Source organism: Pelophylax lessonae (assembly GCF_965119305.1).
Source record: "Pelophylax lessonae genome assembly, chromosome: 12".
Taxonomy (NCBI): domain Eukaryota; kingdom Metazoa; phylum Chordata; class Amphibia; order Anura; family Ranidae; genus Pelophylax; species Pelophylax lessonae.
Genome location: NC_138779.1, coordinates 11,482,910 through 11,505,100, shown reverse-complemented (window position 1 = coordinate 11,505,100; position 22,191 = coordinate 11,482,910). Strand labels below are relative to the sequence as shown.

The following is a 22,191-nucleotide window of genomic DNA, read 5'->3' as shown; positions in this document are numbered from 1 at the left end:
TACATGAATCAAGTAGCACTTGCACTTTTCTTTTTATACATGTATCAAGTAGCACTTGGGTTTTTCTTTTATACATGCATCAAGTAGCTCTTGCACCTTTTTTGTACACGAATCAAGTAGCACTTGCACCTTTTTTTTGTACATGCATCGAGCTCTTTCACCTTTTTTGTACATGCATCAAGTAGCTTTTGCACCTTTTTTGTACATGAATCAAGTAGCTCTTGCGCTTTTCTTTTATACATGTATCAAGTAGCACTTGCACTTTTTTTTTTTTTCATGTACATGCATAGAGTAGCTCTTGCACCTTTTTTTTGTACATGAATCAAGTAGCTCTTGCGCTTTTCTTTTATACATGTATCAAGTAGCACTTGTACCCTTGTTTGTACATGCATCAAGTACCACTTACTCTTTTATTTGTACATGAATCAAGGAGCTCTTGCACCTTTTTTGTACATGAATCAAGGATCTCTTGCACCTTTTTTGTACATGCATTAAGGATCTCTTGCACCTTTTTTATACATGCATCAAGTAGCACTTACACCTTTTTTGTACATGCATCAAGTAGCACTTACACCTTTTTTGTACATGCATCAAGTAGCTCTTGCACCTTTTTTATATATGCATCAAGTAGCTCTTGCACCTTTTTTGTACATGCATCAAGTAGCTCTTGCACCTTTTTTATATATGCATCAAGTAGCTCTTGCACCTTTTTTGTACATGCATCAAGTAGCACTTACACCTTTTTTGTACATGCATCAAGTAGCACTTACACCTTTTTTGTACATGCATCAAGTAGCTCTTGCACCTTTTTTATATATGCATCAAGTAGCTCTTGCACCTTTTTTGTACATGCATCAAGTAGCTCTTGCACCTTTTTTATATATGCATCAAGTAGCTCTTGCACCTTTTTTGTACATGCATCAAGTAGCACTTACACCTTCTTTGTACATGCATCAAGTAGCACTTACACCTTTTTTGTACATGCATCAAGTAGCACTTACACCTTTTTTGTACATGCATCAAGTAGCTCTTGCACCTTTTTTATATATGCATCAAGTAGCTCTTGCACCTTTTTTGTACATGCATCAAGTAGCTCTTGCACCTTTTTTATATATGCATCAAGTAGCTCTTGCACCTTTTTTATATATGCATCAAGTAGCTCTTGCACCTTCTTTGTACATGCATCAAGTAGCACTTACACCTTTTTTGTACATGCATCAAGTAGCTCTTGTACCTTTTTTATATATGCATCAAGTAGCTCTTGCACCTTTTTTGTACATGCATCAAGTAGCACTTACACCTTCTTTGTACATGCATCAAGTAGCACTTACACCTTTTTTGTACATGCATCAAGTAGCTCTTGTACCTTTTTTATATATGCATCAAGTACCTCTTGTACCTTTTTTATATACATGCATCTAATAGCTCTTGCACCTTCTTTTGTACATGCATCAAGTAGCCGTTGCCCTTTTTTTTTTGTATATGCATTTAATGGCTTTTGCTCCTTTCTTGTACATACTTTAAGTAGTTCTTGTACCTTTTTTTGAGCATTAAGCTTTTCACATTTTTTCCTGTGCATTCTTTCACATCTGTTGTGCGAAAAAAAAAAAAACATGCATCCACTTGCTGCGTTTTGGGTGCCACAAGCACAACGCCTGCTTTTTTGCACATTTTTTGTAAATGTGAGCGATTTTGCGTACGTTCACGAAAGGCCACAGTGCGATTGCAGCCCATCTCTCAGGGTAGTAGATGTGCTCAGCCTGCATTCAGTGACTGTGTCAGTCCATGTCACTTTTACACAGCTCCTCTCAGCCGGTCGCTAGCTGCGCTCACTGGTGCGTGCACATTAATTGATTCGGGTAATACTCGTCCGTGTGTCAGGATCGCACTCAAATCTTCCGCTCTGATTGTATTAGACTCCGCAGCTTATCATGCAGAGAGGACAATTACAGTACAGGGAAGCGTCTAGGTTCTAGCAGGCGTCTCCACCGGTCGCACCATTCAGACGGCAAAGGAGAGTTGATTTATTCATGAAAGTATAATGACGGCAGATCGCGGTTATTGGAACGGCGGGTTTGGTTGGAAGCCGCCTAATTATGCAGATAGGAATATATGGTTATTGTAGCGTGGCCTGCCGCAGTTTCATCTGTTCAGCAGTCGCTTTTGTGAAAAGGTACAAAAGACGTTGGAGAGGTGCTCCGGGCCCCTTTATAATTATCAGAATACAAAGAATGGGTGGGGTGGTGTCAGGTATTTTCCTGGAACGTGAATGTGAATAACTCTTCCTGGAAGCGGAGAAGAGCTCAGGGGTAAATGACATTTTGGGATTGGAACGGAATCGTGACCCACAATGTGCTTGTGTGCTTCTGTCAGAATACCGCTTCCTCCAGTCTTGAACATAGATACCGTATATACTCGAGTATAAGCCGACCCGAATATAAGCAGAGGCACCTAATTTTACCACAAAAAAACTGGGAAAACTTATTGACTTGAGTATAAGCCTAGGGTGGGAAATGCAGCAGCTACTGGACCCAGCTGGACCACCACAAGACCCAAAACAGGGGCTGCGGGCATGGTACAGGAGATGCAGGGCTGAGGGCATGGCACAGGAGAAGGAACAGGCATGGAACAGGAGAAGGAACAGGCATGGAACAGGAGAAGGAACAGGCATGGAACAGGAGAAGGAACAGGCATGGCACAGGAGAAGGAACAGGCATGGCACAGGAGAAGGTTCAGGCATGGCACAGGAGAAGGTTCAGGCATGGCACAGGAGAAGGTTCAGGCATGGCACAGGAGAAGGTTCAGGCATGGCACAGGAGAAGGTTCAGGAATGGCACAGGAGATGGAACAGGCATGGCACAGGAGAAGGTTCAGGCATGGCACAGGAGAAGGTTCAGGCATGGCACAGGAGAAGGTTCAGGCATGGCACAGGAGAAGGTTCAGGCATGGCACAGGAGAAGGTTCAGGCATGGCACAGGAGAAGGTTCAGGCATGGCACAGGAGAAGGTTCAGGCATGGCACAGGAGAAGGTTCAGGCATGGCACAGGAGAAGGTTCAGGCATGGCACAGGAGAAGGTTCAGGCATGGCACAGGAGAAGGAACAGGCATGGCACAGGAGAAGATTCAGGAGATGGGACAGGCATGGCACAGGAGAAGGTTCAGGCTTGGCACAGGAGAAGGTTCAGGCTTGGCACAGGAGAAGGTTCAGGCTTGGCACAGGAGAAGGTTCAGGCTTGGCACAGGAGAAGGTTCAGGCTTGGCACAGGAGAAGGTTCAGGCTTGGCACAGGAGAAGGTTCAGGCTTGGCACAGGAGAAGGAACAGGCTTGGCACAGGAGAAGGAACAGGCTTGGCACAGAAGAAGGAACAGGCTTGGCACAGGAGAAGGAACAGGCTTGGCACAGGAGAAGGAACAGGCATGGCACAGGAGAAGATTCAGGAGATGGGACAGGCTTGGCACAGGAGAAGGTTCAGGCTTGGCACAGGAGAAGGTTCAGGCTTGGCACAGGAGAAGGTTCAGGCTTGGCACAGGAGAAGGAACAGGCATGGCACAGGAGAAGGAACAGGCATGGCACAGGAGAAGATTCAGGAGATGGGACAGGCTTGGCACAGGAGAAGGTTCAGGCTTGGCACAGGAGAAGGTTCAGGCTTGGCACAGGAGAAGGTTCAGGCTTGGCACAGGAGAAGGTTCAGGCATGGCACAGGAGAAGATTCAGGAGATGGGACAGGCATGGCACAGGAGAAGGTTCAGGCATGGCACAGATGGTACAGGCATGGCACAGGCATAGCAAAGATATCCAGGGCTGCCATCAGGGGGGTACAGCCCATACACGTGTAGGGGGCCCGGGGATTCTGAGGGGCCCAGGCCCCAACAAACCAGATTGAGTTGTTGCTGTTGTAGTAACTAGCAATTGCTAAAGCAGGGTGGTCGCAGAGTAAGCCGATGCAGCTGAAGGGATGTCTCTTTGCTGACTATTTGAGGCCATCTCTTTGCTGGATTGGAATGTCTCTTTGCTGAATATTTGGGGCTGTATCTTTGCTGGATTGGATTAATTTTCATATATTAAGTTGTAAGAGTGTTAAAATAAAGGCACTGAAGGACTCGGTGTGCACTGAAGGACTCGGTGAGATGGCCAGTGGGCGGATTCGGTGGGACGGCAAGAGGGTGGGCCCTGGGGAATATTGGTTGTCAGGCCCGGAAGGGCCCAGGCCTAAAGCTGTGTAAGGGGCCCCAAAATTTCTGATGGCTGCCCCGTATGGCACTGATGGTACAGGAGATGCAGTGCTGCGGGCATGGTACAGGAGTCTCACTTACCTTTACCTGCAGTGCTGCGGAGGAGTCTCACTTACCTTTCTGCCTTACATTTAAAAATGGTGCCGCCCCGCGCCAACACATCACTGCGCATGCGCCGTCTGCCCGTGAATAGCCGAACCTGTACAGGCTTTCCTGAGCGATAGCGGCGCATGCGCACTGATCGGGGAAAAGGCAAACGAGACCATGACTCGAGTATAAGCTGAGGAGGGGGGCTTTTTCAGCATGAAAAAACATGCTGAAAAACTCGTCTTATACTCGAGTATATACGTTATCAGATATTCTAGCCAACCCCCCCCCCATACAAAACCAGCCGAGAAAAGCTTGTATAAGATCTGGAAGGAAACGCTAACCTGTGAGCAGCGACACCAGGAAAAAATCCTCCCCTCCATCCAGGGAAGGTACTGGTCACAGTATGGATTGTGGGTGCTGTTTTTGGGAGATAAACCGCCCAAGGAGCAGACAGCCGAGTGAAGCACATTGTGGGGTCACAATAAATATAAACTGAAAAACAGATTCAACAAGACAATTATTCAAGTAACAATTTTGTACCAGCTAGTGCCGGGACAAGGCCATCTGGAGCCCAAGGCGAGCATGCCAAATTGTGCCCCCCACTTCCTAAGATGTACGCTATTGTCAAAAGTATTGGGACGCCTGCCTTTACACCCACATGAACTTTAATGACATCTCAGTCTAATGCCTCGTACACACGCATCGATTATTGGCCGGGAGCTTTCGGCCAACGTCCGATCAGCCGTTTTTCGACTTGTTAGTATGATGCTTCCGACAACCGACTCCGACTTTTCGGCCGAATAAAATCTGGTGTGCAGGCTATAAAATTTTTGTTGGCCGTCAACACAACGGCCGATTTTCCATCAGTCAGTACAGATTTTGGCAAACAAAAATCTGATGAGCAAGACTGGGCATGCTCAGAGAAGAAAAAACACACGGAAAGTAAACCAGCACATGACATCACTTCTGAAGTAGATTTTTGTTGGCCGAGAAAATTTGTGTGCAGTCTAGGCACATTCCAACCAACAAAACACCACTTTGGACAAAAGTCGGACGATTGGTCGGCCGATAATCCTTGCGTGTGTACGAGGCATTAGTCTTTAGGGTCTTTGGAAAAGAGTCAGGGGCTTGTTTCCGCGAATGTGCTGCCCTACCCGCAGAGATTTGCCCACACTCGATCACACCTGTAGGTGCAACAAGCCTTGCATGTGGTGGCTACATGAGCTTTCTTTTTTCAAAGTTTCCTCCACCTGCTGGTAACACGCTTCCTGTCCTAGGGTGACAACGCTCATTGACTATATTGTATATATGGTTGAGCAGCATTGTCCCCCACGGATGCTATCCTGATTTGTGCTACCATTTGCAAAACCATAAAGTAGGACTTTTATCGGTGCTCAACGCCTGAGGAATGGACACAAATGAAAAGATTTATTTTAAAAATCACATTTTTATTACATAAAGATAAAGGATGCAACGTGCAATAATTATTTAAAAAGAAATATATCAGACACATGTAGCCTGCCACCCACGCTACACTATATTACCAAAAGTATTGGGACGCCTGCCTTTACACACACATGAACTTTAATGACTCCCCAGTCTTAGTCCGTAGGGTTCAATATTGACCTGGCCCACCCTTTGCAGCTATAAGAGCTTCAACTCTTCTGGGAAGGCTGTCCACAAGGTTTAGGAGTGTAGGGCCATACACACTATTAGATTTTCTGAAGACTTTTTCCTTCAGATTTACCTTTTCTATGTAGTGCAAGGGCCTGCCAGATTGCAGACAAATTGAAAGTGTTTAGGTTTGACCTCATATTATATGGTTTTGGTAAGTCTGAAGGAAAAAGTCTTCAGAAAATCTTATAGTGTGTATGGCCCATTAGTCTATGGGAATGTTTGACCATTCTTCCAAAAGTGCATTTGTGAGGTCAAGTACTAATAATGAGAGAGCCTAGTTGTCAGTCTGTGCTCTAATTAGTCACAAAGGTGTTCTATCGGGTTGAGGTCAGGACTCTGTGCAGGCCAGTCATGTTCCTCCACCCCAAACTCGCTCATTCATGTCTTTATGGAACTTGCTTTGTGACTGGTCCAAATCATTTGGTGGAGGGGGGATTATGGTGGGGGGTTATTTTTCAGGGGTTGGGCTTGGCCCCTTAGTTCCAGTGAAGGGAACACTTAAGGCATCAGCATACCAAGACATTTTGGACAATTTCATGCTCCCAACTTTGTGGGAACAGTTTGGGGTTGGCCCCTTCCTAGTCCCAACATGACTGCGCACCAGTGCAGTGGTTCCTTCACACCAAGCTGGTCTAACTATGTCTTTACGAGGCTGGCTTTGTTCACAGTCATGCTGGAACAGAAAAGGACCTTTCCAAGACTGTTGTCACAAGGCTGGAAGTACAGTGGAAAGCTAGAACCCCTGTCGTCCAAAAGAAAATTTGTGAGGTCAAGTACTGATATGGGATGAGAAGACGTGGCTCACATTTGGCATTCCAGTTCATCCCAAAGGTGTTTAGTACGGATGAGGTCAGGGCTCTGTGCAGGACATTTGAGTTTCTCAGGGCTCTGTGCAGGACATTTGAGTTTCTCAGGGCTCTGTGCAGGACACTTGCGTTTCTCAGGGCTCTGTGCAGGACACATGAGTTTCTCAGGGCTCTGTGCAGGACACTTGAGTTTCTCAGGGCTCTGTGCAGGACATTTGAGTTTCTCAGGGCTCTGTGCAGGACACTTGAGTTTCTCAGGGCTCTGTGCAGGACACTTGAGTTTCTCAGGGCTCTGTGCAGGACACTTGAGTTTCTCAGGGCTCTGTGCAGGACACTTGAGTTTCTCAGGGCTCTGTGCAGGACACTTGAGTTTCTCCACACCAAAACGTGTCAACCCATGTCTTTATGGATCTGGCTTTGTACACATTCATGATAGAACACAAGAAGTCCTTTCCAAGACTGTTGCCATGAGGCTTTGAAAGCACAGGGCAAGTTAGAAACTCTGCCATCCAAATGAGCATTTGTGAAGTCAGGTACAGATGTTTAATGAGAAGACCTGGATCAAAATTCGCATTCCAATTCATTCCAATGGTGTTCAGTAGGGTTAAGGCCACTTGAGTTCTTCCACACCAAACTGGTTGAGCCATGTCTATACTTGGTCATTTGGAGGACTGTCTACACATTGCTGGCCTTATTGTCTACATAACCCTTTTTCTACCTTTTTAACATGGAGGAACCCTTGAAATAACTTTTTGGCTCCAGGGAAACCCTGCTAATAATTATATATACAGCTCACAATACATTAGTGTGATGGTCCGTGGAAAGAATGCTCCTTACACTTATGGTTATTGGGAAGAATGCCCTACTTACAGATAGCCAAAAAGATCATCGGTGTCAGTAATTACTCATCAAAGAGGTAGAAATTGCTTACTGCCCAAGGGATCCCTGGAAACCTCTAGAGCAGTGGTTCTCAACTCCTGTCCTCAGGACCCACTAACAGGCCAGATTTGAAGTATTTACTTGGGGAGATACAGACTAGAATACTGCAATCACTGAGCAGCAAATTATATCACCTGGGATGTATTTTAGTTATCTTGCTAACCTGGCCTGTTAGTGGGTCCTGAGGACCGGAGTTGAGAACCACTGCCCTAGCGAAACCCTGGTTGGGAAACCTTGATCTACATAATCTTCTTTGAAAGATATGCCTTCAGTAAGGTAAAGATTGGGTGGAGAGTAGATACCTGTTTAAAAGATTTCCGTCCCACTGAAAATTGAAAGGTAATAGTGGGTACCAGGTCTCTCTTGGGAAAACCAAGGGAAACCACCAGAAAGACTCTGGAAAGTGGGGATTTGAATGTGCCCAAAATACCAGAAAAAATATTTTAAAAAGTTCTTTATAAATTTTATTCAGAAAGACATTTAAAAAAAAAAAGACAATCATGTATTAAACATTCTACATGTCGTCATACAATAGAAGGAATATATGTATTGCACATTCTACATGTAATCATAATCGATGGATCAACGGGAGCTTCTTCAGGATGCAATAATGTATGAGCCTTCCAATAAATAAACTGTAACGGAACCGCAACCCAGACTGTGCTTGTGGGCTTCGGTCAGTATACGGCTTCCTTCAGTCTTGAACATAGATATCAAATATTCCAGCCGCCCCCCCATAGAAAGCTACCCAACAACCAGGCCCGCCGCAACAAGGCAGGCAAACCAAGCAATTGCTTGGGGCCCCGAGCTGGCCTGGGGCCCCAAGATAACAACTTTGTCAGTCATCTATTTCTCCTGGATATAAAATGTACAGCGGCGGACTGAGCAGTCAGGCACTCTGGACGTGGTGTATATGACGGACGATAAGTAGTGGACGGAGGGGAGGGGCCCGGCGCTGATTCAGTGTGAGGAGGGTAGCTGGGGAGGGGCCCGGCGGCGGCGCTGCTTTTGTGTGAGGTGGGGAGGGGCCCAGTGGCCATTGCTGCTTTAGTGAGAGGAGGAGGAGGGGCCCAGGCTAGCGCTGGATTTCCATTGGTAGTGGCTAGTTCCTGCCCAGTAGAAGGACCCTGGTGATGTCACAGACCATGTGACTGTTTGGTCACATGGTACAGAGAAGTACAGGAAGTGGATGGAACTCATCACATCCCATGTGTCTGCTCTGCAGGGAAGGTCTGTTCCCGGGTTTTTCTTCTGCTTCATCTTCTGCAATCTATGCCAAGGAGGGGGGATGTCTGTATATGCGGGAGGGATGTCTGTATATGGGGGGGGTGTCTGTATTATATGGCGGAGGGATGTCTGTATATGCGGGAGGGATGTCTGTATATGGGGGGGGGGTGTCTGTATATGGGGGAGGGATTTCTGTATATGGGGGAGGGATGTCTGTATATGGGGGGGGGATGTCTGTATATGGGGGGGGTATCTGTATATGGGGGGGATGTCTGTATATGGGGGGGGTGTCTGTATATGGGGGAGGGATGTCTGTATATGGGGGGGGGATATCTGTATATGGGGGGGATGTCTGTATATGGGGGGGGGGATATCTGTATATGGGGGGGGGGGATATCTGTATATGGGGGAGGGATGTCTGTATATGGGGGAGGGATGTCTGTATATGGGGGGGTATCTGTATATGGGGGAGGCATGTCTGTATATGGGGGGGGGGGGATATCTGTATATGGGAGGGATGTCTGTATATGAGGGGGGGTATCTGTATATGAGGGGGGGGGTATCTGTATATGGGGGGGATGTCTCTATATGGGGGAGGGATGTCTGTATATGAGGGGGGGATCTGTATATGGGGGGGGGGCATGTCTGTATATGGGGGGGATGTCTCTATATGGGGGGATATCTGTATATGGGGGAGGGATGTCTCTGTATATGGGGGGGGGGTGTCTGTATATGGGGGGGGATGTCTTTATATGGGGGGAGGGATGTCTTTATAAGGGGGGAGGGATGTCTGTATATGGGGAAGAGGGATGTCTGTATATAGGGGGGGATGTCTGTATATGGGGGGATCCAGCTCAACTCAATGGTCTCTCCTCTGAGGAATAATGTGTGTATTTGCATTATCCCACACAATTTTAATAAAAATATATGAATCATATATTTTTCATATATTTTTATTAAAATTGTGTGGGATAATGCAAATGTATGTACACATCATTCCTCACAGGAGAGACCATTGAGTTGAGCTGGATTTCACATAGAGGCCATATGTTACAAGAACTACTCACAATCAAACAGAAACCGCCAGGGATCGTCAGTATGCGACGCTGACACGCCCCCGCACACAGGACACCATGGAATATATATATATATATATATATATATATATATATATATATTATACCTTTTAGCTGATAAAAAAAAAAAAAGGCTTTGCGTGTGTGCGGGGGTCGGGGGGCCTCCATGTCCATTTTGCTTGGGGCCCCCAAATTCCTTCAAACGGCCCTGCCAACAACTTAGCTTGTTCTGGAACCTTCCTTTATTGAACAACTCACACAGTTTATATACAGCATGGACATCCCCCTCCTGATCAGATTACCCCATCAGGTCAGGGGTTGCCTTATTACATTATCATATGCAGATGAAATTGTATACAGAAATATAATTAACATATCTAAAGAACAACCGACACAAACAGTACACTATTTCCACTCAGCAACTAACAGATGACAATGATTCAATCAACCTTAGCCAATTAACTAGCAGATGGCTGTCCTCGAGCTTCTGAAATACAATACATATTATCATAAGTGTAAACACAGAACCCATTGTAGATAACAGGTGAGTAAATCAGCATGTTCAACAATGTGTGGAAGACAGGTGGTTTAGCTGATATTAGCATCTGCCATGAGTCTGACTGTTTGAAGCCTTCACATGTTTCTTGAGATACATAGTCGACAAATATCACTGTCCCATTTGAAGCAATCCATACCATATTCTCAGTGTCCATTAAGTACCTGTCTTTCACTCCCAGTGACGCTGAGTACCGTCGCATAAACAATATACGATAAGTATCAAATTAGAAATATATACATTACACATAAACAAACATGATACAGGACAGGAGTTGAGAACCACTGCTCTAGTGGAACCCTGGTTGGGAAACCTTGGTCTACACAATATTCTTGGAAAGATATGCCTTCAGTGTCCAACGCAGTTCTGTCTTAGGAAGCTGTACAAAGAACTCCAGTATTGGAGGAGGCCAATCTCATTACTTTACAGGTCCGGACTCTCCTCCTTCCATTCCCCCCCCCCTCTTCAGTTGAATGATGCTCCACTCGCTTCAGGGTCCCAAAAGTGTATACCATCCAGTGTGACAAATATGTAAGCCATTGCGCTAAAATGGAAAATTAACCATGTGGCATTTATTATTGGCTTGCAAAGGCTTTTGAGATAAGCCACTGAGCTGTAGATATCAATGCTTGCTGTTACCTGCACTTGTCTTGAGTAGAGTCCATCATAACCAATCAGACTGCAGCGGTTGTTTTGCAGTGCGTACAATGAACACATTCATAGTATAAGGGAAAGGAGTGCGTGTGCTATATCAATACACTATCGGCACAATCCCCATATATAAATATGTATAAGGGGGACGTCCGTCCATTCTCTACCATTTAAAGATTGGACAGGACAATTGGGGATTTTTAAGTGCCTAGTAAGAATTGTCTACACAAATACCGTATCAGAAACATATTACAAATTTCAACAGTTTATTACAATATTGTTAAAAAGCGTTATTCACATGAATGGGCAGTAATTCAGGCGATTTTTACAGTTCCAAAGAGCATAAGTGCATGTGGATTTTGGATCAACGTGTTTTGCCCTAATGAAGGGCTTCTTCAGGATCCATTTGCAAAAGATTCAATGCACTACGTAAACAAGAACAAATGTGAGACAATATAACATCCTTATCCAATAAGAGAATGAGAAACAATAGAACATACTCCTTTGATAAAGATGTCTTATATCTCAGTTATTAACCATATATATCAATAATACTTTTTAATCTTTACAAAAAGCAATCTACATAAAAAGAGGAAAGGGAACAATGTGAGAAAAAAAAATGATTAGGCTTGAAAAAGAATGACTAATGACCGCGCACAAACGCATGGACTATCCAGAAGCTTTATTGAAGTAATCCATAAGTAAAAAACATCCCAGCCACTCAAGACAAGGAACAAACGATGCATTCCACGCTAGGGGTATGATAAAGCGCTCTTATTGTGAAACGCGTCAACATTTGTTCCTTGCTTTGAGTGGCTGTGATGTTTTTTACTTACAGATGACTTCTACAAAGCTTCTGGATTTTCCATGCATCAGTCTGCCGTCATCCACCTCTCTTTTTTAAGTTTCTGCCGTTGCAAGCCGAACCTGCTCCTTTCTGTCTGGATTTGGGGACCAGAGTATAGGCCAGGGGTGTCCAAACTATGGCCCTCCAGCTGTTCAGGAATAATTCCCATGAGGCATTGTAAATCTCTGACATTCACAGACCTAACTAGGCATCATGGGAATTGTAGTTCCTGAGCAGCTGGAGGGCCATAGATTTGGACACCCCTGGTATAGGCGAACCGAACCTGGAGCAGTGTATTCGTAGGGCAGCCTATTGAAGTGAATGGGCTGCCCTATGGGTATTGCGCGGGAACATGCATAAGAAAGCATGCGTTCACCTGCACATCATAAGGCAATCGGTTTATATAAGTGAAATCATAGTCTTCTTCAAACAACGGTAGGAGTGCTTGGCGGGCTGCAGGAACGCTCACTAAATGTCTAGCCATTTTATTTATAAATCTTTCATTTCATTTTGTGTTTATAACGTCCGACCCCTGGTAGTAAGTTTGTGATATTTTATATCCTCTTTTTATTCTCCTACAGAGCCGTACACGGTTGGATATAGTCAGTCCAGTCTGATCCACCTGGTGGGGCCCTCGGATTGCACGCTTCACGGCTATGTGCATGGAGGTGAGTTCTGAATTTATTTCTGAATAGTTGAAGATTTGCGATCAATTCTCAAAGTTTTAAACATAAGGATAATAATCTGTATTGTAGTCATGTGACTGACATTGTCTGGTCCCATTGGACCCAGTAAGGCGCATGCTGGCCTCTTCCACCAGCTATGATCTGCCTGCATTAGAAAGAGCAGCATAGAGACCCAAAACTAGGGATGCACCCATCCGATATTCGGATCGGATATTGGCGTTGATATGGCCATTATAGCTGGATCGGGGGATCGGTAACATTGACCGATCCACTGGCCGATCCGTTTTTTGCTGAGTCCTGGCTCAGCCATCCCTTACTTGGTGTAGTAGTATGGGATGGGAGCCGCTACTTCCTGTATAGTCCCAGCTCACAGGCGGAGTGATATCAGATGCACTCCGCCTGTGAATGGAGGAGCCGTACACAGCGGCTTTGCTCTGTACTGAAGCCACATGCTATATATGTAGCTCCGGATCGGTTCCGGTATCGGCGATTTCACAATGCCAGATATCGGTATCGGGTCCAAAAAAGTCAGATCGGTGCATCCCTACCCAAAACAAAAATGAGAAATCGCTATACAGTGTCCAACCAGTGAACTTCAAATATAATATTACAGACTTTAAATAGTTGTGAGAATGAGGTCCTTCCAAAAACAGCAAATCCACATTCACATGAGCCCATGCTAGGAAATTCAGGTGAATAGGGACACCACTTCAGTGCACCTTCACCATCCGCTCTAGAATACGCTTACCACATAGGTCTGACTTCCAAATTCTAAGAAGTCAACGTGCGCCTGTGTCACAGAAAAGGATATTACTCCGGAGGAGGATGGAACCATTGTGCTCAGATACCTCTCATTCCAAGGTAACAATCATGGCCGCCATGGTAAAAAGAGAACCGGGAGACCACATAGCGTGAATCCTTAAAAATTAAAGACTTACCGATTGCGCTAGAGCTGAATGACGGCTACAGTACGGTCTTCCAGTTCTGGAAGGGTGTCTATTGACGTCTTCCCAGAACCATTCACCCGCTGAGGCGCACACCCGGCGCTCTCTGGACTCGGGGAAAAGAGATAACAGTGGCTCTTCCAATGTCCAATCACAGCTGATCATGATGTCAAAATTGACATTATGGATTTGTTTCTTTTCTTTTTCAACTCAATTCACAAGGAGTCTGGGATGCAGTATGACTATACAGAGCATTACGTTTTTGAATATATTTTCATATATTTTTTGGGGTGGAATGAGCCTTCCACAATTTTGGTGGTACTGGTATACTTTTTTTACCATTTGAATAAAGTCCTATGTGTGTGTTTGTATTTTATTTATGTGTTATGAATAACGGTGCATCAAAGTTGTGTGGCCCAGTTGTAGTCACATCTTACTATTTTGGTGTTGGTATGACAAGTTAAATATATGATAAATATTTAATTATAAATTATCTTTTTTTGATTGAGTACAGACATTGATATTTCTCTGTCGCTCATTGACAGACGTAGTCCTCTTTGATTCATATCAATTGGGTTATACTGCCCTCTACAGGAGTAGGACACTAGGCAGAAAAAAACGTTCTGGCTCCACCTTAGGGGCAGTCCCAGAGGGTATATCCTCTCTCTCTCTGCTACAGGATGTTAGTTTTTTTCTGTCTAGTCAGGAGTAAGGACCTTTTTCTTTTTAGGTAGCTTTTTTTCTCCAGTTTTCCTGTGAGATCTTCAAGCAAATCACGCCGGATCTGGGCGACAGGCTGGATGTTGAGATCCAGCGGTCACCCCAGCCGGCCTACGAGCGCGCGCAGACCATAGCTCCGCGCTGGGTCGGCTGCGACACATTCAAGTAAGTATGCTGGAGCCGGGCGACGGGCTGGATGTTGAGATCCAGTGGTCACCCCGGTTCAGCCTACGAGCGCGTGCAGACCATAGCTCCGCGCTGGGTCAGCCGCGACATAGTCCCATTGGACGGGGACTGACCCTGCGAGTTAGACGTCTCGCTTGGACGCCAAGAACCAGCAGAGTCACGGCGTCCGTATTGGTCGACAGCCCCCCACCTCGGTGGAGAGGGTACTGTGAGGAGAGGGTGCCTGTCAGTTCCGGTATGGTGAGTAGATGTTCCCCCTTCCCCCCTGTGGGGTTTTTGGGATACGGGCCCCTCTGTGTATGGTCGGATCCTTTTCTGACATTAAGGTTCTACCTCTAGCCTATGACATGTTCACATATCTCCCTGTGATAGTGTGATCTGGTTTGGGAGTTGACACTCCAGCAGGCTTGGTTTGGGAGCTGACACTCCAGTAGCCTTGGTTTCTCCAGTAGATTTGATCCAAGGAAGCCTGGTTCGGTTTACTATAGTAAAATATAAAACATCCAGGGCAAAGGAGGTAATAGCAAGCACCTACCTTATACTGAGGGCTATCGCCATGCTCCCGCAGGCCGACGGGCCGCCATCAGCCTTTTCAGAGCGTTCACAGGCCGCTGCACTGGAGGAGCCACGCTAGATCGGCAGTCCGCCGCCATTTTGTTGTAGACCGCACGTCTGCATTGTCTACATAGGCCGCCCGCAGGTCACGCAGGCCGCCATTTTTTCGTAGCCTGGTGTCTCCTGCATGGGGGCGGCCATGTTTGATGTGCCCAGCCGACCTCAAGGAGTAGCTGGGAGCGCCGGAAGGCGTGCACAGGGGGCGGAGCCACTTCGTTTTAACCCGGGAAACCTAGTACAGGACTTCCCAGTCTGCATAGGACAACGCTGACAGCAGTTAGATAGAAACTTCTCTGCATCAGGTGGTGAGCCCTTGGGGTCTCTCTCTCTCTCTCTGTGGGGGTCCAAAGCAGGTACGCTGAGGGGCGCTATTGCGCTGGGGGATTACATATAAAAAAAGAAAAAGAAAGAAAGGTATTTTTTATTTTTTCAATTTTCACTGGCAAAGTGTCCTGGATTAACATGGACCCTGCCACACATGTATCTCCACCTGATCCCCTCGAGGTGGCTGCAGGACCCTCCAGTTCCCCATTTACTATTGATGCATTGTCAGCAGTTTTGGAGTCTTTTGTATCCCGGGTGGAAGTGGCCTGTCAGGGACAGGGCGCAAGGAAGCGACCCCCGCCTACCCCCATTTCATCAGAAACTTCAGATTCAGAGTCTGAGCCTGTCACTGCAGGTGCAGGTACCTCATCTGGGGTTTGTGTCTCGGGTACTGTCTCTTCAGACAGTGAGGAGGATGTTTCGGCATCTAACATAGCCCGAGAGGAAGCGTTGGTGAACGCACTAATTGTATCTGTCCGGGAAACCTTAGGACTACAAGTTTCATCGTCGGAAGTAACTGAGACTGAAATCCCTTTTGGTACTAATAAACGCACCAAAATGGCGAAGGTATTTCCCTTGCCCAAATGTTTTGGCAATGTAATTAAGGAAGAATGGGGTCATCCAAAACGAGCCCCTACTATTTTCAGACGCATTAATAGGCGTTATCCGTTCGAGGAATCCCTCCTCAAGAAATGGACAGTACCATCTGTGGTGGATTTTCCAATTTCCAGATTGAACAAAGCTACGGTTATCCCATTGGAGGATGCTCCGTCCTTTAAGGATCCAATGAATCGTAAGGTAGAAGCTGTGTCTCGCGCCATCTTTTCCCTGATTGGGTCAGGTTTCAGACCAGTAATTGCTATTGGTCTGGTTTCACAAACTGTGACAGAATGGACCAAGTGGTTACGCCGGGACTTGGAGGGGAGAGATATCCCCCAGGCGGTATCAGATCTGTTGGAACAGATGATACAAGGGTTACAGTTTGTCTGCGACGCTGCTCTAGACGCCACTCCATTATTGGGGCGAGCTTCAATTTCAGCAGTGGTCCTCAGGGGTACACTGTGGCTAAAATGTTGGTCAGCAGACCAAGGTTCCAAGAGAGCTTTGGCTAATCTCCCTTTTCAGGGTGAGCGCCTATTTGGGGCCAACTTAGATGAGATTATCAAGGATCTCACTGGAGGCAAGAGCACTTTCTTGCCACAAAGTACTAAGGGTAAAGGACCTCGTCAGAGATGGGGGCCTTCCTTTTCCTCTCATAAGAAGTTTTTTCGCCCCACGGGCGACAAAGCAAAGCCCTCCAAAACTCCTTCAGGAGGTTTCAAGGGGCGCTGGTCGGGCAAGCAAAAGTCCGGCTCTTCCAGACCTGAAGATAAGACTACTAAAGCCTGAAGGTGCGCCCCCACCCATAGCTGGGGTGGGGGGATGTCTTCACCGGTTTCCGGATCCATGGCTTTCCAGAATCCCGGACAAGTGGGTTCGCGAAGTCATAAGGTCAGGTTACAAGATCGAGTTTCAATCTCTCCCACCAGTGCGATTCTTCCCTTCCAATATCCGACTATCCCCAGATCGCCTAGAAGCTCTGCGGGGGGCGGTCACGGATTTACTGCAACAAGGAGTGGTGGTCCACGTTCCTTGGACAGAGCGTTTTCAAGGGTTTTATTCAAACCTGTTCACAATACCCAGGAAAGAGGGCAAGGTGCGTCCAATCCTGGACTTAAGAGCACTCAATCTTTTTGTCAAGATACAAAAATTCAAGATGGAATCCATTCGCACAGTAGCGGCCTCCCTGCATCAGGGGGATTTTCTAGCATCCATAGACATCAAGGATGCCTATCTTCACATTCCCATTTACGCAGGACATCAGCGTTTCCTGCGTTTTTCCGTAGAAGAGAGCCATTATCAGTTTGCGGCGTTACCCTTTGGTCTCGCCTCGGCTCCCCGGGTCTTCACAAAGGTGCTGGCCCCAGTGTTGGCGCTGTTGCGACAACGAGGCATATCGATTCTAGGTTACCTAGACGATCTTCTGCTCCGTGCGGAGTCTCCGCAGACCTTGTTACAAAACTTAGAGATCACCGTGATCTCTTTGCAAGAGTTCGGGTGGCTGGTGAACCTGCAGAAGTCTTCTCTGGTTCCCACCAGGAGGCTCGAATATCTGGGTCTAATTCTAGACACATCCAGGGCAAAAGTATTCCTTCCAGCGGGGAAACTCCGGAAGATTCAATCAACAATTTAGTTGTTACTATCTGACAACTGGCCTTCTCTTCGGACTTGCATGAGGGTCCTGGGTTTGATGGTGGCTTCCTTCGAAGCAGTACCATTTGCCCAGTCCCATACCCGAATCCTTCAAGGAGAGATTCTTCTCAAATGGAATCGGAATCCAGATTCCCTGGACAATCGGATCCAATTGAGCGAGCGGACCAGGGAGTCTCTGGTCTGGTGGCTTCGGTCTCCGATGCTCAGCCAGGGGAAGTCATTTCTGCCAATATACTGGACGATTGTGACCACGGATGCCAGTCTATCCGGATGTGGAGGAATTCTCGGTCAATTATCTGCCCAGGGGCTTTGGTCCCTGGAAGAATCCAGGTTACCGATAAATGTATTGGAACTGAGAGCGATCAGACTTTGTCTGATTCACTGGACCGAGCAGCAACAGGGCAGCCCGGTTCGGATCCAGTCGGACAATGCCACAGCTGTGGCTTATGTCAATCATCAGGGGGGCACCAAGAGTGTCCTGGCGGCCATGGAAGTGGCCAGCATTCTTCGTTGGGCGGAACGGTTTGTTCCAGCTCTCTCCGCGGTATTCATTCCGGGGGTGGAAAATTGGCAGGCAGATTATCTCACCCGTCAGATTCTGGATCAACGAGAATGGTCCCTTCATCCAGAAGTTTTCCACCAATTGTGCCTTCGTTGGGGCACCCCGGATGAGGATCTGTTGGCATCTCGGCTCAACAGGAAGGTGCGGAGGTTTGTAGCTCGCTCCCGCGATCCTCTTGCAGATGCCGCAGACGCGCTGGTCGCCCCGTGGGGGCAGTATCAGCTACTGTATGCCTTCCCTCCTCTCAGGTTGCTGCCGAAGCTTCTTCGCAGGATAGAGGTGGAGGGAATTCCAGTTATCCTGGTAGCTCCGGACTGGCCTCGTCGAGCCTGGTACGCTGACTTGGTCAGGCTGGTAGCGGACGTCCCGTGGCGACTTCTTCTCAAGGAAGATCTGCTGTCTCAGGGACCAATCTTCCATCCTGCTTTACAATCGCTGGCTTTAACGGCCTGGCTATTGAGACCCAGGTGCTGAAGGACAAGGGGTTGTCAACTTCAGTTATTCCTACTCTAATTAAAGCTAGGAAAGCGACTTCCAGAAAGATTTATCATCGCACATGGAAGTCTTATATTTCGTGGTGTGAATCCCTTGGGTTCCCCCCACGTTCCTATTCGGTGACCCGAATATTGGCTTTTCTGCAACAGGGAGTTGAGCAGAAGCTGGCCTTGAGCACTATCAAGGGTCAGGTTTCAGCATTAGCAATCTTCTTTCAGAAGCCTTTAGCTACTCATTCCTTGGTGCGGAATTTCATCCAGGGGGAGCGACACCTGGCTCCGCCAGTGCGCGCGCCTTTACCGCCCTGGGATCTTAATTTGGTGTTGTCGGTTCTTCAGAAGCCTCCCTTTTGAAGATATTAGGGAGATTCCCTTGCTTACTTTATCCCAGAAGGTGGCCTTCTTGGTGGCCATCACTTCTGCACGCAGGGTGTCAGAACTGGCGTCAGAACTGGGCGCATTATCCTGTCGTTCCCCATATCTGGTGGTTCATAGGGATAAGGTGGTTCTTCGTCCGAATCCATCCTTCCTTCCTAAAGTCGTTTCAGAATTTCATCTGAATGAGGATATTGTATTACCTTCCCTGTGTCCTAAGCCCAGCCATCATCGGGAGCTTGCTTTACACTCCTTGGATGTGGTTCGGGCGATCAGGGTATACTTGAAAACGACGGACTCGTTTCGCAAGACGGATTCACTTTTTGTGATCCCGGATGGTCCCAAAAAGGGGTTGCCTGCATCTGCCGCGACTATCTCCAAATGGATCAGACAGACGGTGGTACAGGCTTATTCTATTAAGGGTCGGGAGCCCCCGTTCCCTGTTAAGGCGCACTCCACTCGGGCGCTTAGTGCGTCATGGGCCTTTCGCCATCAGGCGTCAGTGCTTCAGGTTTGCAAGGCGGCTACTTGGTCGTCAGTGCATACCTTTGCAAAGTTCTATATAGTTGATGTGATGGCATCGTCAGATGCCTCTTTTGGCCGCAAGGTTTTGCAGGCCGCAATTTGAGGAGACCGGTGGTCTACCTCGAGGGTTTTTTCCGTTGGATTTTTAGTTGAGTCTCATCTCTTTTGTCTGATGAGCCTTTAAACTTCTAGTTGGCACCGGTTGGGCCTTCTAGATTGGATTTTGATTTCCGTTAATCCCACCCCTCATTTGTGGCACTGCTTTGGGATGTCCCAATTGATATGAATCAAAGAGGACTACGTCTGTCAATGAGCGACAGAGAAAAATTGATTTTTGTAAGATCTTACCGTAAAATCCTTTTCTCTTAGCTCATTGACAGAAGTAGTACCCGCCCCTCTATTATTGAGTTGGGTTGGGTTAAATTCTCTGACACTTCTTTGTGACATAACTAACATCCTGTAGCAGAGAGAGAGAGGATATACCCTCTGGGACTGCCCCTAAGGTGGAGCCAGAACGTTTTTTTCTGCCTAGTGTCCTACTCCTGTAGAGGGCAGTATAACCCAATTGATATGAATCAAAGAGGACTACGTCTGTCAATGAGCTAAGAGAAAAGGATTTTACGGTAAGATTTTACAAAAATCCATTTTTTTGCAAGGAGGTTGAGCTTCAATCCATTAATTTTGGTGTTTTTGTATGTAAACACAATTGCCAGTTATTGGCATTCCTTTCCTCACACCTTCACAGCATGAGGAGAGAGCCAGTATCGTGAAAGGGGACATCTACACGTGTCCTGATTATCAGTGCAGCCCTAACAGTGCTCATCAGTGCAGCCTATTAGTGCTGCCTATCAGTGCAGCCTATAAGCGCTGCCTAGCAGTGCCAATCGGTGCAACCTATTAGTGCTGCCCATCAGTGCAGAGTATTAGTGCTGCCTATCAGTGCCCCTCAGTGCTGCACATCAGTGCTTCCCATCAGTGCAGCCTATTAGTGCCCTTTAGTGCTGCCCTTCAGTGCTGTCCATCAGTACAGCCTATTAGTGCTGCCTATTATTGCCCTTCTGTGCTGCCTATTAGTGCCCTTCAGTGTTGCCTATTAGTGCCCTTCAGTGTTGCCTATTAGTGCCCATCAGTGTTGCCTTTTAGTGCCCATCAGTGTTGCCTTTTAGTGCCCTTCAGTGCTGCCTATTAGTGCCCTTCAGTGCTGCCTATTAGTTCCCTTCAGTGTTGCCTATTAGTGCCCTTCAGTGTTGCCTATTAGTGCCCATCAGTGCAGCTCATCAGTGTCGCATTTCAGTGCCCATCAGTGGAGAAAAATTACCTGTTTATAAAAAATGTTACCGGAAACTTAAGAAAAATTATTTTATTTTTTTTATTTTTTTTAAATATTTGGTCTTTTTTCGTTTATTTAGCAAAAAATAAAATCCCCAGTGGTGAATAAATACCACCAAAAGAAAGAGTAAAAAAAATGATACAAATGTCATATGGGTACAGTGTAGCATGACTGCGCAATTGTCATTCAAAGTAGGACCGCGCTGAAAGCTGAAAATTGGCGTGGGCAGAAAGGGGGTAAAAGTGCCCGGTAGGCAAGTGGTTAAAATCAATAATACTCACAAAGTCTTCATATTCGCATATGTATGCAAAATTACACCCCGGGACTGGCGCAAACTGTTTCTGAGAATCTGAGGCCTGATGACGTCAGACGTCGCGTGTGTGACGTCATCACGCACTTGATTCCCGGAAACAGTTTGCGCCAGTCCCGGGTTGTAATTGTTCATGCCAGTCCTGGCTTTAAAAAATAGCATAGAAATCGTATTAGTGACAATGGAAAGTGCGTGGGCCTTTTTTCCTCTCGGTCTGTGTACACATCAGGCCCATAGTGACTGTTAGCATGAAGAGTTACAATGCAGCCTCACCTGATCACAGGTCCATTTGATGTAATATATGGAGCCGTTGCTACAGCTTGCAGGTAATTGAGGACGGAGTGATTTGTTTTTAGAGCATTGCGCCCCCCCCTGGGCTCACCAATAGACTCTCAGCCAGCTGACCTTTTATTATTAAAGGAAGACGGCGCAGAGCGGAGTAATATATCCAGACAGCACCGCTCTCCTCTGAAATTTAATGATACGTCTCGGTGTTCGGGGATGACGCTTCTCTGCTGCTATATATAAATGGGAATCCCTGAGACGATGTGAGAACTGCTAGAAAAAAGCTCACGCTGGGTCTCCAGTCATATTAAAGGGCACAAAGTAAAATCAATCCGTGGTACTGCTGGGGGGGTATTCAGCAAAACCCGCAACTGTGCCGAAGTCAGAAAGTGCCCTCTATTTCCATTTTTGAATTAAAGAGGTTTTGTAAACTCAAAAAAAAAAAAAAACCCTAAGACAAAGGTATAATGAGCTAGTATG

At 46.6% G+C, this 22,191-nt stretch overlaps 1 protein-coding gene across 1 annotated transcript in view; it reads left to right on the top strand.

The window, feature by feature from the left end:
- ACOT7 (acyl-CoA thioesterase 7) overlaps nucleotides 1–22,191 on the top strand; it is a 190,573-nt gene that overhangs the window by 15,796 nt on the left and 152,586 nt on the right. Inside the window, exon 2 of the mRNA XM_082273348.1 lies at nucleotides 12,684–12,770. The gene's annotated coding sequence lies outside the window, so the exon portion shown is untranslated. The remainder of the gene's footprint in view (nucleotides 1–12,683; nucleotides 12,771–22,191) is intronic.